Source organism: Peromyscus eremicus, chromosome 4, assembly GCF_949786415.1.
Source record: "Peromyscus eremicus chromosome 4, PerEre_H2_v1, whole genome shotgun sequence".
NCBI classification, from domain to species: domain Eukaryota; kingdom Metazoa; phylum Chordata; class Mammalia; order Rodentia; family Cricetidae; genus Peromyscus; species Peromyscus eremicus.
In genome coordinates this window covers 37,073,598-37,089,347 of record NC_081419.1, presented here as the reverse complement: position 1 = coordinate 37,089,347, position 15,750 = coordinate 37,073,598, and the positions used below count along the sequence as shown (strand labels likewise).

General features: G+C 42.7%; 1 protein-coding gene across 1 annotated transcript in view; it reads left to right on the top strand.

Moving 5' to 3' along the window:
• Nucleotides 1–3,700: 3,700 nt before the first annotated feature.
• Nucleotides 3,701–15,750, top strand: part of Acvr1 (activin A receptor type 1) — a 69,803-nt gene continuing 57,753 nt past the window's right edge. Inside the window, exon 1 of the mRNA XM_059260485.1 lies at nucleotides 3,701–3,875. The gene's annotated coding sequence lies outside the window, so the exon portion shown is untranslated. The remainder of the gene's footprint in view (nucleotides 3,876–15,750) is intronic.

Below are 15,750 nucleotides of genomic sequence, written 5' to 3'. Positions count from 1 at the left end.
TTTCTTTTTCCATTGAGCTGTTGGGAATTTAAGGAACTGGCTAAGGTCATCCTGCCCTCCTTACCTCTATTCAGAATGAATTCTGCTAGTAATGGTAGACCAAGAGCTGTCATTCTCTCATATCCAAGTAGCTGGAATAGGTTGTTTTTGAAGGATTCTTGAAGGCTATACCAGTGAGCTATTTACCCTTGTAGTACCATGCAAATGATGGATGCTATTATTTGGAGTTGGTATGTTTTCTAGTTTCCTGCCAGGATACTTCACCAAGTTAGGAAAGGGGGCCTAAAAAAATCACCTCTGAACACTCATTTCTATACATAGAATCAAGAGACAGTTTAATAGTGACAATTAAGGGCATAAACTTCTGGAGTCAGAAAGATATGGCTTCTGGTTTTACCACTCATTAAAATATGACCAACTTACTTACAGTTGTCTGAACATAATTTTTTTTTATATATAGAAGAGGAATCATACTCTTGTTAACATCTGTTGTAGTTGATAGGATTAAGTTGGATAACATAAATAATTTGGTTGACTAATGTCAGAGATGAGTGATTCCTAGCAGCTCTCCAAGGTGAAAGCTATTTATATTTCCTGTTTCATGGAGAAAAAAAAAAAAACAACAAACCACTGACAGAGGTTAAATGATGAATGAAGGTCACATGTAGTAAGTTGGGAAACTCAGCCTGCCTACTTCCAAGTCCATGTTCTTATATGCTACCCTGCTTCTTCAGGTAATTTGTTTAATGAATGTGGTCATTTATTTGGGTAATATAGCTGGGTGGGTAGAATGCACAGGTATGAGATTGTTTTAGGAAAGACAGAAATTTTCAATGTTTGCAAGCAACAGTTACTGGAAGCCAAGGATATAGTTTTAACTAAAAAGTTGAGACTTGTCCTGATTTTCTTTTTTTTGTTTCTTTGTTTCTATAGTGAGTCCCAAGAGTTGTAAGTCCTTTTTGTATTAGCCTGTTCTCAGGTGCTATTGCTAAGAACCAGTCACGCACCTTTAAACTTCAGTACGGCAAACATATGCCTGTTATAAGTACCTAACTCTGGAATTAGAACGTTGGATTGGATTGCTCTCTCCCCCCTTGTGGTTATCCTCTCCTCCTTCACAGGAACATGTCTCAGAATTTATGGGTTAGGTTTTCACATGGCTCGGTTAGCTGCCAGTGGTTAAAATTCCATAGCCAAACAAATACGTTGGCCAAACTTTTAAGAACTATACTTAGGTCTCAATAAAAGTCTAGTTCAAGTTGTTGCAGTTTGTTATCTAATTATCTTATAGCACCGATTTTAATTAGTACATAAGTCTTCAGTTTGCATTATATTTTCAATGACTGGGGGTTTTGGATATAGCTGTTTTCCTTTCCTGTCGTTTCTACCCAGGTTGCTCACTGACAGGAAGATTATTTGTAGGCAAATAGGCTCTAAATAGTACATTTGAAGGGTTGGGTATTTGGAATTTGCTCAACTTTTGAACCTTTTATTTACCACCCTTTTCAACCTTTTTTAACTTATCAATTTAGTTTTTTTTAGATGTATTTATTTTATTTCATGTGTGTGAATGTTTTGTCTGCATGTATGTGTGTGTGCACCACCTGTGTGCCTGGTGTGTGTGGATGTCAGAAGAAGGCATTGGAGCCCCTGAAACAGGGGTGACAGGTGGTTATAAACAATCATCCGGGTGCTGGGAACCGAACCCTGGTCTTCTACAGGAGCAACAAGTGCTCTTAACTACTGAGCCATCTCTCCAACCCCCTTACCAGATGTTTTTCATATAGTGCCTCACAGCTTTGACTACAGTCTATGGGTCTTTAAATAGCCCGGTACATTTGGCAATCAGTGTTAAGTTATACTTAAATTTTAATTTGGTTTTTCATCCTGTAACTTTTGAGCACTAACAGTATACTACATATTGTGAAGGAAGAATGGAACAGAAGAATAATGTGTAATCTGCACCTGGTTTTAAATTGGATTTGGGACAAATCCACTTTACAGTACAGAACTGGGCACCAGATTGAGACGTATAGAATATAAATACCAAGGAATTAGAATGAATTAGAATGGAACATGTAATAATAGGCCGAGAAGGCCGAACACAGGCAGGGAATGTGAACATTGTTAAAGAATGGTAAGGAACTCCATGTGGGAAAGACAGGCCGTAGAGGTTGTACTTTAAAAGGAGGCCAGGGCAGGGTGCTCAGGGTGATCACTCAGTAGCACTGGTTTTTAAACAGAGAATTATGAGGGCAATTAAATAAATAAATAATCATCAGCATCAGATTAGCTTTACTTCCTTGTTGATCTACACCTCCCACCGATACAGCGGCACCCATGTTCTTTGTAGTCTGACAGTTTCGGCTACCCCACTCCTAAAACACAAGCACCCACAGCAACCTTCCCGAGAACCCATCGTATTTCCCTGGCACCAGAAGCCCAGAGAAACACCAGCACTTCAAGCATTTCGACAGTTCGTGGAAACTCAAGGGTGTGTGGAGCATTTTACAGGTGCCCACTTGGGGAGCGACCATCACCCTGACTTTGCCACGTTGTTGTTGGGAATGGCTGATCTACAGAGATTTTTTTTTTTTTTACTGTGTCTTATTTTAGGTGTGCCGTTTGTGTGTCTGGATTTTCTTTTCAAGTTGATTGGGACCCTCGGTTTAAGCTGAAGTGAGGCCTGGTGTGATAGCATCTGGGAGACTTTTCTGTTGAATTTCAGGGTAGGTGGAAGGTTTTCGTTTCCACATGGTTATTTAGGAATGTAGGTTTGTTTTCTACTGAGATTTATTTACACAAGCGCTTTCTTGGCAAAGTGTTCCTTCAGGTTAAAAACGGGGAGCTTTTTTTTTTTTTTTTTTCTGAGAGGAGTGGGGTGAGGTTTGGTACTTTGGCTAACGATTTGAATGGGAAAGTTTGATTCTAATAAAAATTTCCTCTTCCTTGAGCAAATGTTGATGTTTTTCACTTTCCTAAAGGAAAAGGGAGTTGGGGTGGTTTTTGTTTTTTTGTTAGTTATCTGGAGCCCCTTCCCTTCCGTTTTGTGGGCAGTCCCACCATTGTTCTGGGCGTCTTTGAACTGTATTATCTACTGCTAAGAATGCTGCTTGAATATGGACCAAACCCAGCAGTTCCTCAGTCGTTCTTCCAGAATTAGTTAATCCGGTGTACTGTTGTCTTTCGGAGGGACCATCATTCTGGGGAGGCAGACTTCATTCATCCTTTATACTGCGCAGACTTTTTTTTTTTTAAGTGCATAAAATAATATCCATAGCCATTTTTTTTGTTTGAGATTTCTCTCATGATGGTTTAGAGTGTGTGGCATATGGGCTTTAAAGCAATTTGACTTTGAATTACTAACCTCTTACTGGGTTTTGTGTCACTTATAAAAATATTTAAAGAGCAGAGCTGCTCTCTGACCTCAACACATGCATATTAGCATTTCAGATTTTCCATCCTTGCTGCCCTTGCTAATGGGCTGTCACTGTACGGTTCCAGTGGAGAAGCTTGTCAGGTATACTTCCGTTAGCCCGCATCGTCAGGAATGCTGCCATCTCTGCTTAGCACCCTTTCCTCCTCTTTCCCTCTGCAGCCCCGAGTGCGGAGTGCGAGCTTCTCTGGCCCTAGGGAGCCTGCTGGGCGCACACACAGTTTCAGAAGACTTCAGGAGCTCCTCTCCCACGGGTCTTCTCCCTTTGGGCAGTGAGTGCCTCTCTGGAGGAAGACCCGGGCTGGGTGTACCCAGGAACTGGCTTTAACTGTAGCCTTGCAAGGCTTTCCCTGGACCTCACGGAGCCGCGTTACCAGCCGTCCAGCCTTTCCACAAATCGCCTCTTTTAATGCTGTTTGGCACAGATCAAATCGACAGGGTAAGTTCTCTGCCACAATGTTGATTTAGTTGTTTTCCACGAATCTAATGCATGAAAGTTTGGGGCAGCTGGCTAGTCCTTAGTTCTTGCATGGCCTGAATAGCAAGGGTTTTACTGGGCCACATCTTCTCATTCCTTAACTTTGGGCAAGTTGTTCAAATGCTACCAGCGTGTCCCTACATAGAAAATGCTTCCTCTCCCCTTTCCCATTAGGGGATTTACTTCTTCCTTTCTTCCCCTTTCCACACATGAACTTATTTATTCAGAGACATGTTTTATGTACAAAACACACATATCAACTGTTTTAAAAAAACGATAAAACATAATTAGACATTGTGGCTTGCAACTTGCTTCTCTCCACACTTGATATATTGTGGGATTTAATTTCAGTGTAAGTAATCCTTCTTTAGTGTCCTTTATATGAAGTAACATGGTAATAACCAGCCCTCCTACCATGAGGAGTTAGCCTATAATTTAAAGGGGGTGGGGGGAGACAGACAGACCTCTCACCTTAGGGAACTGGTTGTTGATACTGGGCTCTTAAGGTTATGACTTTGTGTTTTCAGGCCAGGTGAAGGTATGATGTTGTATCAGTTTTTTCATTTTCTGACAGCTAGTCGTTTGTGAATTCTGGCTTCCAGCCCTTGAGGATCTTGGGATACTCTTCTGCCGGGGCAAGGTGGTGTGAGGCTGAGTTAGTTTTAAAAGGAAGTAATGAATAACAGGGGTGGCGTGGAGACTTTTGTTTTGTTTATTTATTTATTTGCAGGGTGGAGGAGACGGCGGCTAGAGTTAATCACTAACTCTGTCAGTCTCAATTATGAAACCGTGTGAAAATGATTGGGCTCACTTGTTTCTCAGTGTGGCCAAGAGTGAAAATCATTAGGGGAATTTTCAGATGCCTTTCTTTGGGAATGAATATTTGTATTTTTTTATTATTGTATAAAGTATTTATGTTTTAGAAAGTTAGTATAATCAATGCATACAGGTTTTTCTTTTATTTTTTTAATGATTTATTTATTTTTATTTTATATACATTGGTGTTTTGCCTGCATGTCTGTGTGAGGGTCTCAGATCCCCTGGAACTGGAGTTACAGATAGTTGTAAGCTACCATGTAGGTGGTGGGAATTGAACCCGGGTCCTCTGGAAGAGCAGCCAGTGCTCTTAACCGCTGAGCCATCTCTCCAGCTCCTCAATAGCATACAAGTTTTAAAAAGCACAAAAGAAAGTGTGGGTTGAGAAATAAGTCTCTTCTTTGGTTTGCAGAGAACCCACTTAATCTTCTAGCTCCCCACTGTTGTTACCTTCTGAAGTTTTCTTTCAGCGAGTATATAACGCATGCATGCATATGTAAACTGTAGGCTTTTTCTCACAATGGTAATGATGTGAGTTTTGCATTGAAGTGACGGCTCCATATGTATATTAGTGCTGTGTTTCTTTACAGTGGGTGTGTGGTTGTCCCTTGGAGGAGGACTGCCGTGGACTTAGCCAGTCCTATGTTGATGCATACACAGGTTCTGTCCAGCTTTTATGCTCATGAACAAGGCTGCAGGGAATGGCCTCGTGCGTGGTCTCAGACCTGAGTACGTGCAGCTCTGGGATCTGTGGCCAGCAACACTGCTGCATCAAAGAGCACGCACATCTCCATCTTGGTCGCCGTGCACATCTCCATCTTGGTCGCCGTTTGTTGCCGGTTGTTCTGCTCCTATTGGGGAGTGTGAGGTGCGAACACTGCTTCCCTACACCTCTGCCAGCCACAGTGTAACTGACAAACTGATAGGTGCACATGTCAGCTTACCATCTCCGTCATTTCCAATTCTTCTCATTTCAGTTACCTCCGAGCGTCGTCCCTGAGGTTTAAAAGCCGTTCATGTTCCTGGCGTTGTTCCCTCTCAGTTTGCGTCTTTTGTCCATTATCCTGTTATGCTCTTGATTTTTTTTTTTATAATCCAAATGCTGATTTCTTACAAAAATAACAGATTTGTACCATCAGTTCATAGCTTCCCTTTCTCCCCTCCTTACAGTTTGTACTGTCTGTATCTTTCTTCGGTCATTTGCATAAAGTTAAATTGTTTTGTTTTTCTGATTATTAAACATTCTATGTAGCTAAATGTATTCATTCAACAAACATTTATTGAATGTTTTTCACATATTAAGAGCTTATTCTAAGTACCCAGCTGTACAGTAGAAGAGAAAACAGACTCCAGTTTTGCTCAGTGGAGCTTGGATTCTAGTTGGAGGACGGAGTTAATAAAACATGAAGAGATTGGTGGAAACAACTGTACAGTCAGTCGTTTTGTGGCTCCAGATGTTTGTATCAGTGAAGACAGGTCTCTGAGTGGCAGCCGACGAGACCCCTGTTCTGGTTCTGGCTGGTGTGATGTGGTTCTGTTTTTAAGAGTTGAATCTGTGTTCCAATTGGAATGCTAGGGACAATCCACCTTAATTTTCCTCTAGGTGCTCCATTGATTAGTGTAAGGCTGACCTGCTGTAACCAAGGGACTGAAATACGCTGTGGTTCAAAGAACATAGACATTGACTTTTTCCCCTCACTCAACAGTCCCAGTGAGAGCTGAACAGCTGGGCGGAACAGCCCATTTCCACCTGACATTGTGTAAGCAGAGTTCTTTCTGTCCCATTGGCCGGGAGCGTCACTGCGGTTATTATCTGTATGGTCTTATCGGGTCCTGTCAAAGTTCAGGGCAAGTGTTAGAGCTTCTAGGCATCGCTGCAGCTTATGTGGTCAGTGAGAAGAACTTCGTCCTGTTGGGACATCCAGCTGCAGGGGAGCCTGGGCAGCATTGTCTCTGCCTGTCACCTGCTTCCCAAGGAGAAGAGGAGGAGATTTTAGAGGAAAATCAGCAACTGCTTCATTAGCTCCATCATTCCAGTGCCCTCCTTTTACTAGCTCTCACGCCTTGGCTTTCTGGCAGAGTGGTACTGTAGTTAATTTATTAAATAGTTCCAATTTTTTTCCACTGTTTATTTTCTCTGAAATTTTACGCCCCTCCTCCCCTTTTTTGACATGGTCTAACAGTAGTGGTTCCAGGCTGCCCTTGAACTTGAGACCTTTCAACCTCAGCCTCCTTACTGCTAGGAGTATAGGCCTGTGTCGCCTGCTTTCCTTTGCCATGTGAGTTTCCATATATATTCTGGAATTCTCTATTTCTGAGAATCCATGTCGTTTCATTAATTTGTCTGTCTATACAAATATGAGAACTCAGAACCATAATGTACTTTCTTGGGTATGGAGTCTCCCTGTCTTATTTCATTTTACAGGATTTCCATATTTATTCTTTTGTTTGGCTTATGTGTTTTCAAAATATAAACCCCACAGGAGAGTCACATCTAGTCACCATTTCCCCCACACAAGAAAGAAAGCTGCTGCTATCATTGGGGTTTGGTGTCAGCTGTGCTAGCGAGGGCCCCTATGTTTAAGGTGGTAATTTTGATGATCATGTTTTATAGCTACTTGGGGAAAAACTGCTCTGGAGGCTGGTCCTTCTGGGCCCTTTGACACCAGGAACTGACTTCACTGAAGCAGATAGGAGGAGTGAGGACCGACTTACGTGGCACTGACATGGTGTTAATTTTATTTTAATAAGTGGTTTCTGCTTATAACAAGGAAACTGGTACTTACTTTTCTATTGAAAATAAACTTAGATCTTGCTCCCCCCAGACACACCAAAAACCCCAAAAAACCAACAACCAAATATCTTTTGGTTGAAGGTAAAGAAAATATGTTTCAGAAACATGGACTTGATTGGACCACACAAGCCTGGGCAGAACTTTGCATACTGAATATGATGCACCTTGCTTGTTATTGTGTGCATATGAATATGGGGTGTGTGTGTAAAACAGCACATATCCAACTTTGAGCTTGGCTTTTTTTTTCTTTTTAACTGTAAAACTATTTTACTCTTGAAGCATTGTTGTGTGATAAAACTTGCCCCAGTAAGAGGAACACACACAAGTCTACCCACCCCAGACATGGATCCCACAACAGACCAAGGTTACGGATATCACCATAGTCCAGCTTGGTGAACCAGTAAGTTTTATTGGGGTTACTCACAGGAGTATGGGTGAGGGGTTACTTACAGGAGCAGAAATGACTCCAAGACAGCTGCATCACCAAGGTCCACCCCAGCATGGATGATGACAGCTCACAAATCTGGGAGCTGGAGCACACTGCACAGCCTGCTGGCTGCTTAGCAGGTTGGAGAGTGCCCTTCCCATGGGACTCTGGTCTACACCTCTTGCAGGCAGCCTGGCAGGTTTCTGCTTTTCCAGGCAGCTGATCTGGTCTCAGTGCAGTTCTGCTCATCTGAGAGTTGTCTTTGCAGCCCTGCCTCCTTCCATTGAAGAGGCACTCTCCACTTTTACGGCTTACTCTGTTAGCGGCCGAGTGAAGCTGATCAGTTTCAGGGACTTCCTGAAGCTGTTTTGAGTTTTTTACTTTCCTGCTTAAGGAACATCCATGCAAGGTGGAGTTTTTCAATCTCAGAGGAAACTGTTACACAACAAGCATATCTAGTTTAGTTAATTCTGATCAAGTGAGATTTTTGTGACCTCCGCACAGGCCAAGCACATTAGGTAGTTAACGGTGCAATAATTGTTTCCTTGGCTTTCTCTATGGTTTTATCATGGCAGCAGGATCTGTACCTAGCAGTATGGTTTAGTTTGGCCCCTCCTTCTCCTGTCTGGTAAGGTTCTCAAACTTCAGGATTTCCTCACAGGCCAGTTCTTTCTCTATGTATCTGTTGAAGAACCCAGCCACTGCACTGCTAGTTTCTTTCTAGATAGGATTTGGTGACTGTATCTTCTTGCCTTGTTCTTTCAGTTGGAAGTGACATCTTAATACCACAGTCTGGGCACCAGTGATGCCCATTGCTACTGGTTAGCCTTGTTTTGAAGCTATTTTTGTGGGCAGGACCTGGGATCATGATAAAATGTTTATTGTAATTATTTCCAATTTAAATTCAATTTCAGAGGTTTTTCCTGTTTCTGTTACACCTATATCTTCTTTGTTCCACATAGAGAGGACTTTGGTTTATAGAAACACTGAGAAGTGACAATATCAGCATAGTTACTCATTTGATCAATACTAGACATACAACATTACCAGTATACCTCAGTGCTATCACTACACCCCTACTTCCCATTCTCAAAAACCAATACCCCCTTTTATGTGTGCTCTTCCTGGTCTTCCTCCTTTCCTTGGGGAGAGATTGTTTATCATTGACAATTTACCAGAATTAAACACTGATTTGATTTTAGATGTATTGGAATAATTTCAACTTTGTTAGATGAGATGCTGGGCTTGTAGATATATTTAGAAGCAGCCATAACTCTTAGGGAGCTAATGGGAGAGACAATATAATGTTTGGGGTTCTCATTCGAACACCCCAAGAAGTCAGATTCCATATCTTTAGAACTGGAGAGTAGGCTGCTGCTTGTTTTTAAATTTTATTATTTATTTATTTATGTGTGTGTGTGTGTGTGTGTGTGTGTGTGTGTGTGTGTGTGGCGGGGGCAGGGGGTGGTCAAGAGGTAGCCATTGTTTTTCATAACAAATAGAATTAATTGATTTTTGCCCTCTAGGCTTTCTAGCTCTATGTGCATGGGTCATCATCTGTTTGTAAAAATTCTCCTTACTGAATACAGTGCACTTCATTTTATTTTGAACATTGCTCTGTTTAGGTCTGTGAGTGGTTTTGGTTGGGTGGCTAGTCTTTTGGTTAGATCTGTTTTCAGGTCTCTTTCCCATGCAGTGTGCATCCAGAAGTCCTCACCCCACCCCACCCCCCATTTCCCAGCACCTCCTTGTTTTCTGTTGTGGTTACTTGGATGATAACCAGTTCAGCTTGTGCTCTGACCCTGGTGCAGGGCTCCTTTGCTTTCTCATGACCATATTTATACTTTTGACGGATATATTTAAATGAACAGCTGTGCATTTGTTGAGTCATACCACAATTATCTGATTCTGCTGTAGCTGCTTGACTGGCAAAAGCATATTTCAAGCTAAATTGTGAGAGAATTCCATTAATCACTGCCTCTTGGGGGTGGGGAATGGAGAAAGACCACTGTGAAAAGTCCTTTTAAAGATTAATTAGTGATTCCGTTATTTAGAGTATGTTGAGCTAGTTACAACTTAATGTGTCACTTACAGAAACTGTACAAAGGTGTAAATAACTATAAAGGCTTAGCGGTATCAGCCTTGTAGGCAAACTTCTCTGAAATAGCCGTTGTACAGGCAGCGGCTTACCACTGCTGGCCTCTTCAAATAGATGCGTCCTAGAGGGGTTCCTTTGGTGTGGTGATCAGGATTCTCCCCTCAGTGCTTGAATTCATTGGCCAGGTGTTTTGTTTTAAGCTTCCTGAACAGATCACATCGAATACAGATGTCACGTCTTTCTTTTTTCTCTTCTCAAATGTACTAATTGCAACTGTAACCTCTGATCCAGTCTCTGGCTTCCACCAGCCAGCTCCGTTTTCGTCTTGACACCTCCCCGCGGCTCTTTCTGAGGTTATTAATAGGCATGGAAGCATAGCTTTCTGAATAGTGTCAATAACTGTTAGAAGACTTGGGGGAGATAATATGTCAATTTCTGACTTGTAGGAGCTGTGTTTTCGAGCTACCAGAGTTGTCCCAGAGTCACTAGAGATGGCTCTGGGGCATATCAGCTGGTGTCTGCAATGAGAGATCCAAGCAGGCCTTTCCAAACGGGCTATTGTCCACCAGGAGCTGTCTGGTGCGCCCAGCGTCTGCCAGCGCCTTTCTGTCTGGCTGCTTCTCTTGGACGGTACTCTGGAAAGCTGGGATCCAAGTTAGAAGTGATCTCTTTCAATTTATCTCAAATACTCAGTCGCGTCTCGATTAAATTGAGGTCACAGAGCCCCTCGCGCTCCCAAGTCACTTCCTTGCCAAGCAGTATCAGACTAACACCTCACCTTCCTTTCCCCACCCAAACCAAATGCCATGTAGACTAAGGATTACAACTGATGTTTCAGTTGATCTTGGGAACCTGGTTACTGCAGGGGGATGTCCCCATGCAGGCTCGGAGTCAAGCGACTTACTGGAGTTTGTATGGAGTGTTGGGGAGGTGGGCACAGTGAAAATAAAATAACAAATACATGGCAAATGTTGCTCCAAGTTAAATGCGTTGGGACAGGTATAGCATGTAACACAGAGGGCTGAGTAGGAAGCTCCAGCACAGGAGTGGATTTGGTGTGTGAGGGAAGGTGGAACAGAAAGAATATAAAAGGTGTTTTTTCTCACCTCCACAGAAATATACTGTAGTGAGAGAGGAGGGAGGGGAGGAAGGGGGAGGGAGGGAGAAAGGGATGGCAAAGGATAGAGATGGAGGAATGGAGGGGATGGGAGGAGAGAGGGGGGAGGGAGAGAGAGAGAGAGAATGATTTTGAACTGCGTCCCCTCCCACACCTAATACCCATTTCACCACCAATACTGTCAGTTGATCCTGCCAACTTTATAATATCTCTAGGTTCTTGGCTTATGTCTACTACAAGCCCTTAGGAAGCTGAGTCAGGAGGACCACACGTTCGAGGACCGCTTCAGCTATGAAATAAGTACCAGGCCAGCTGGGCCTATTAGATCTTCTCTCACAAAACCAAGCAAGAAAGTGAGCCGCAGAGTCAGGACAGTCGTGTGCGGCGGTAGGTGTGTAGAGTACCGTTTGTCCACTTGGTGGTGGGATGGAAAGGTCTGCCCAGTGAGAACTAAGAAAGAGACTGCGTCTAACTGAGAACGAGGGGTGGAAACGGGATTTTAAATGGACCCAGAGATCCAGATGTAAAAGGAAATAAGGAAGCCCTTCTTACCCTTACCGTAACAGAAGAAAAGTTCCAATATACTTTTCAGACTAAAGGGAGAGGGGGTGGGGCCCCAGAAAGCAGCGAGAATGATGCAGAACAGGTAGGAGGTGATGTCATTCTGCTCGCTGGAACAAAGCTGGAGAGCTGTGGCTGTGTAATCCAGAAGGAGGGAAAACATTCTCCATGGCCAAAGAAAACCTGGTTTGGGAGGACTAGAGGGTTAGCTCAGTGCCTGCTTTGGAAGCCTAACACCTCGGCTTGAAATCCCCATACCCCCGAGAAAGCCTGGAGCAGTAGTGCCGTCTCTAAGGCCAGCCCTGAGGTGGGGCTGAGGCAGGCAGATCCCTGGCGCTTGGCAGCCAGCCAGCCACACCCAGGCTTCAGGCTCAAAGAACTTGTCTCAGAAAATAAAGTGGGGGGCTATCAAGGAAGATAACCAGTGCCAGCATCTGGCTTCCATGTGCATGTGCACACACATGCTCGTGTTCACCCACATGCATGCCTTCACACAGCCACAAGACCATGTACATGTGTCTTACATACAAATAGAATCGGAAAGAAAAAAAAATAATACTTGGGCTTGAGATATCAGGAAGACGTGCAGCAGGAAACCTAAATGCTGACTCGAGGGGACAGCTGAGTTTCATTTGTGCCAGGGAGAGCAAAGTCAGTTTTGTTCTGTGAACAAGTAAAGTCAAGTTAAAGGTGAAGTGGTAAAATAAAAGCTAATTCTTTGTTCCATGGCAGCCTATGCTAAACCCTTCATTTAGTGCCTTTCAATTACCGCCCCTTCCCCAATTCTCAGATTATATTTTAGCCCCCTCTTTCCTTTCCCAGGGCTGTATCTGGAGTGCATCTGCCACAGCTGGGACGTTCATGGGGTAACGAACGCCTTCAAAACCCGTTCTTTCCTGAAATGATCTGTAATTATTTCCTGTTACCACAGGATGAGCGGATCCAGGGTCTGGTTTTCAGTTCTATAGGACTTGTCCAAGGAGCCATTTGAATTCGTCTGTCCCAAAGGGTCAAGTTATGTGCTAATATTCTGAAGATACCACCCTACCAGAACCCCTCCAGCAGCAGTGGAGTCTGTATAAAACCGAGCTCTGGCAACGTGCACATTGCTGGTTCAGAGTGTGGTGTTAGAAATATTTAACAGGCCATTTGTGAACCGAGGAAAAGACCCTGACTTAACTTATATGGTATGTTATCTCCAGTCTTGCCTCTCTTTGCAGGCATTACTGACAGCTCATGTCTCTTTCACCCCTCCCAAAGGCCTGAGTGTTTTGGAGGAAGCTGCCCTTGGCTAGCTAGCTCCTTCTCTATTGGGCCGTGGTGCCTATTTTGTGTTTTTTGTTTTTTTTTTGTTTTTTTTTGGTTTTTCGAGACAGGGTTTCTCTGTGTAGCTTTGTGCCTTTCCTGAAACTGACTCTGTAGCCCAGGTTGGCCTTGAACTCACAGAGATCTGTCTGCCTCTGGTTCCCGAGTGCTGGGATTAAAGGTGTGCGCCACCACTGCCCAGCCATGGTGCCTATTTTTGCATTATCCAATTGGCCCGAATGGTTGGGTTTTGTCCTAGATGGAGGTTGTTGTAAGTATGCCTTCCTTCAAAGTTTCATTTAAAAATATGTATTACTGGATTTACTTTGTCCTCAAATAAACCTTATACTAATTTCCATATTTATTTTGAGGTGTGAATTATGAGAGAATTGATGAATGAATTAAGGGTGGACGGGAACATGAACACACTTGCAAGAAAGTCTTGTTTTTCCCAAATAGCTTCTTTGCCATTGTGATTTTTCTTCTGGGAGGCAGGGGGCGGAGGGGAGATTGTTGGAGGTTACAGAGTATGTGAAACTAATTTTGACTGTAGAGGAATGGAAGGAGGACATCATTGAAAGGTGACTCAAATCACCGTGAGTAAAAGATTGTTCTCCAAGGGAAAGTTGAAGATGGATGAAGCTCAGATTGATTAGTTTGGATCAAATGTTGATGGTAAAACTGGGTTGATGATTAGTCTCTGGTAGGTTGGCCCTTTCAGAATGGCGATTAAGTCAGGATAGTGACTGGTCAAATGGTTTTAGGTTTCAGCTCATGTGCTTGGGATAGTCACTTGTATAGATAGTCACATCTATTTTCTTATTTGTAAAATAAGATTATTGTGACTATTGTGTTTTAAGAAGAAATTCGTGCCTATTTATTTCTAAACACAGTGCCAGGCATATTACCTGGGTGCACTACTACTGTCGGACAATGACATGATGTTGACTTATCAGTATCTTTCTTAGCTCCGCCCCAGCCTTTTGTGTTCTGTAGATTTCATTTTAATTAATTAATTCTTATATTGTAGAAGGAACAATAAAAAAAATCCTGAAAACACATGTAATGATGGGAAAGTCATCACTGAATAGTAGTGAAGGAGCCCTGTAGAGTGGTGGACAGTAAAGATGCCTGCATGTGGATGGTACAAAAGTCATTCAAAGCAGGGAGGAGTGATTATTGACTGTGTTTCAAGATTGTTTTTTAACTCAAAGATTGTTAAAAATAAAACAGTGTCAAGAATTCCCATTTCAATAAGGCTCAGTGAGTCATAAATGGGCCAACCAAATGAATTTGGGCAGGCAGGGCAGAAGAAAGAAACTTTCATTGGATTTTATGATTATTTTTCTCTTATGGAAATCAAATTGCATACTATGCGGAAGTCCAGATTGTAGGAACATCCTTTATTGCCTACCATAGTTTTAAATTATTTTGCCTAACATGAGTTCTGAAAGTTGAATACAATGGTCCATTATGCATTGATTATTCTGTGGCCAGTACCAAAATGATATTTTTAGTAGTAGATTTCAGAGGATTTGTGGTTCCCCCTCCCCAACCCAAGATATAACATTTTGATGAACAAAAGAACTACTGAACTTGATCTGAACCCACACATGTTAGAAATTGAGGGAAACACTAACTCTTTAGTTGGTGTCACCCAGATCTAGAAATGGAGTATGAAATGTACCATGGTGTTTGGAAAATGGTTCTGTTCTGCCCCGTGATTGTCTGTTTTTAAGGTAGAGAACATGGCAATATTCTCCCTCCCCGAGGATAGACCTGAGATATTGCAAGAGATGGCACTGATTCAAAGAGGCTCTCCTTACTTCTTTCTGAAGCATTAAGAGTAGTTGCGCCGGGCAGTGGTGGCACACGCCTTTAATCCCAGCCCTTGGGAGGCAGAGCCAGGTGCATCTCTGTGAGTTGAGGCCAGCCTGGTCTACAGAGCGAGATCCAGGAAAGGCACAAAGCTACACAGAGAAACCCTGTCTCGAAAACCAAATAAAAGAATAGTTGCTAGCAATTGAGGAACTGAGCCAAGAGTAGTAGGGGGAAATATATACACCAGAGGCAAAAATTTATGCTCTTAACCTTGTGGGTATTGTTTATAATCCCCAGTACCCTATCATTTTTTGCTTAGGGATTTTGGCAGTTGGACCAAAAGGAGATGAACAGTGTGAGTACCTTCTTAGCATTGTAACACTCACCCCTCTCTTATAAACCTTTAGTTGTCTTTATAAAACATTATTCATAGATTAAAGGATGGCTAATGCATTCCTACTAGGCTGTTAGTTCTCTGATGTTGGAATTGGCTCCCAGGATCTTTGACGCTCTACAGCGTCTCTGTCAGGTGTTGGGCGGGTGCTCAATCCAGAATACCTGGAGCTGTTGCTGATGTCCTGGCAAAGGAGAGTGGCTTTTACAGAGCGAGGCAGGGACTTTTGAAGTGTGGCTGCAGAATCCCTGGGGATCCTAAGACATTTTTCAGGGTTCTGCAAGGTTCTCCAGATCTAGTGTTGGGTTCAGGCTGAGTTTTCTGTGTGTATGTTAACCAGCAACATGCTCTACCAGATGGGCTGTGGAGTCATGGGTAGGATCAAGGCGTCTTTCAAGCCAAACAGAGACTTGTTCAATGTAAAACAATGCCGCTTTCCTTCTGTATATATGTTCTGTAAAAATAAAATAATACTTTTTTCAAATTTGTTCTTTTTTTAAAAT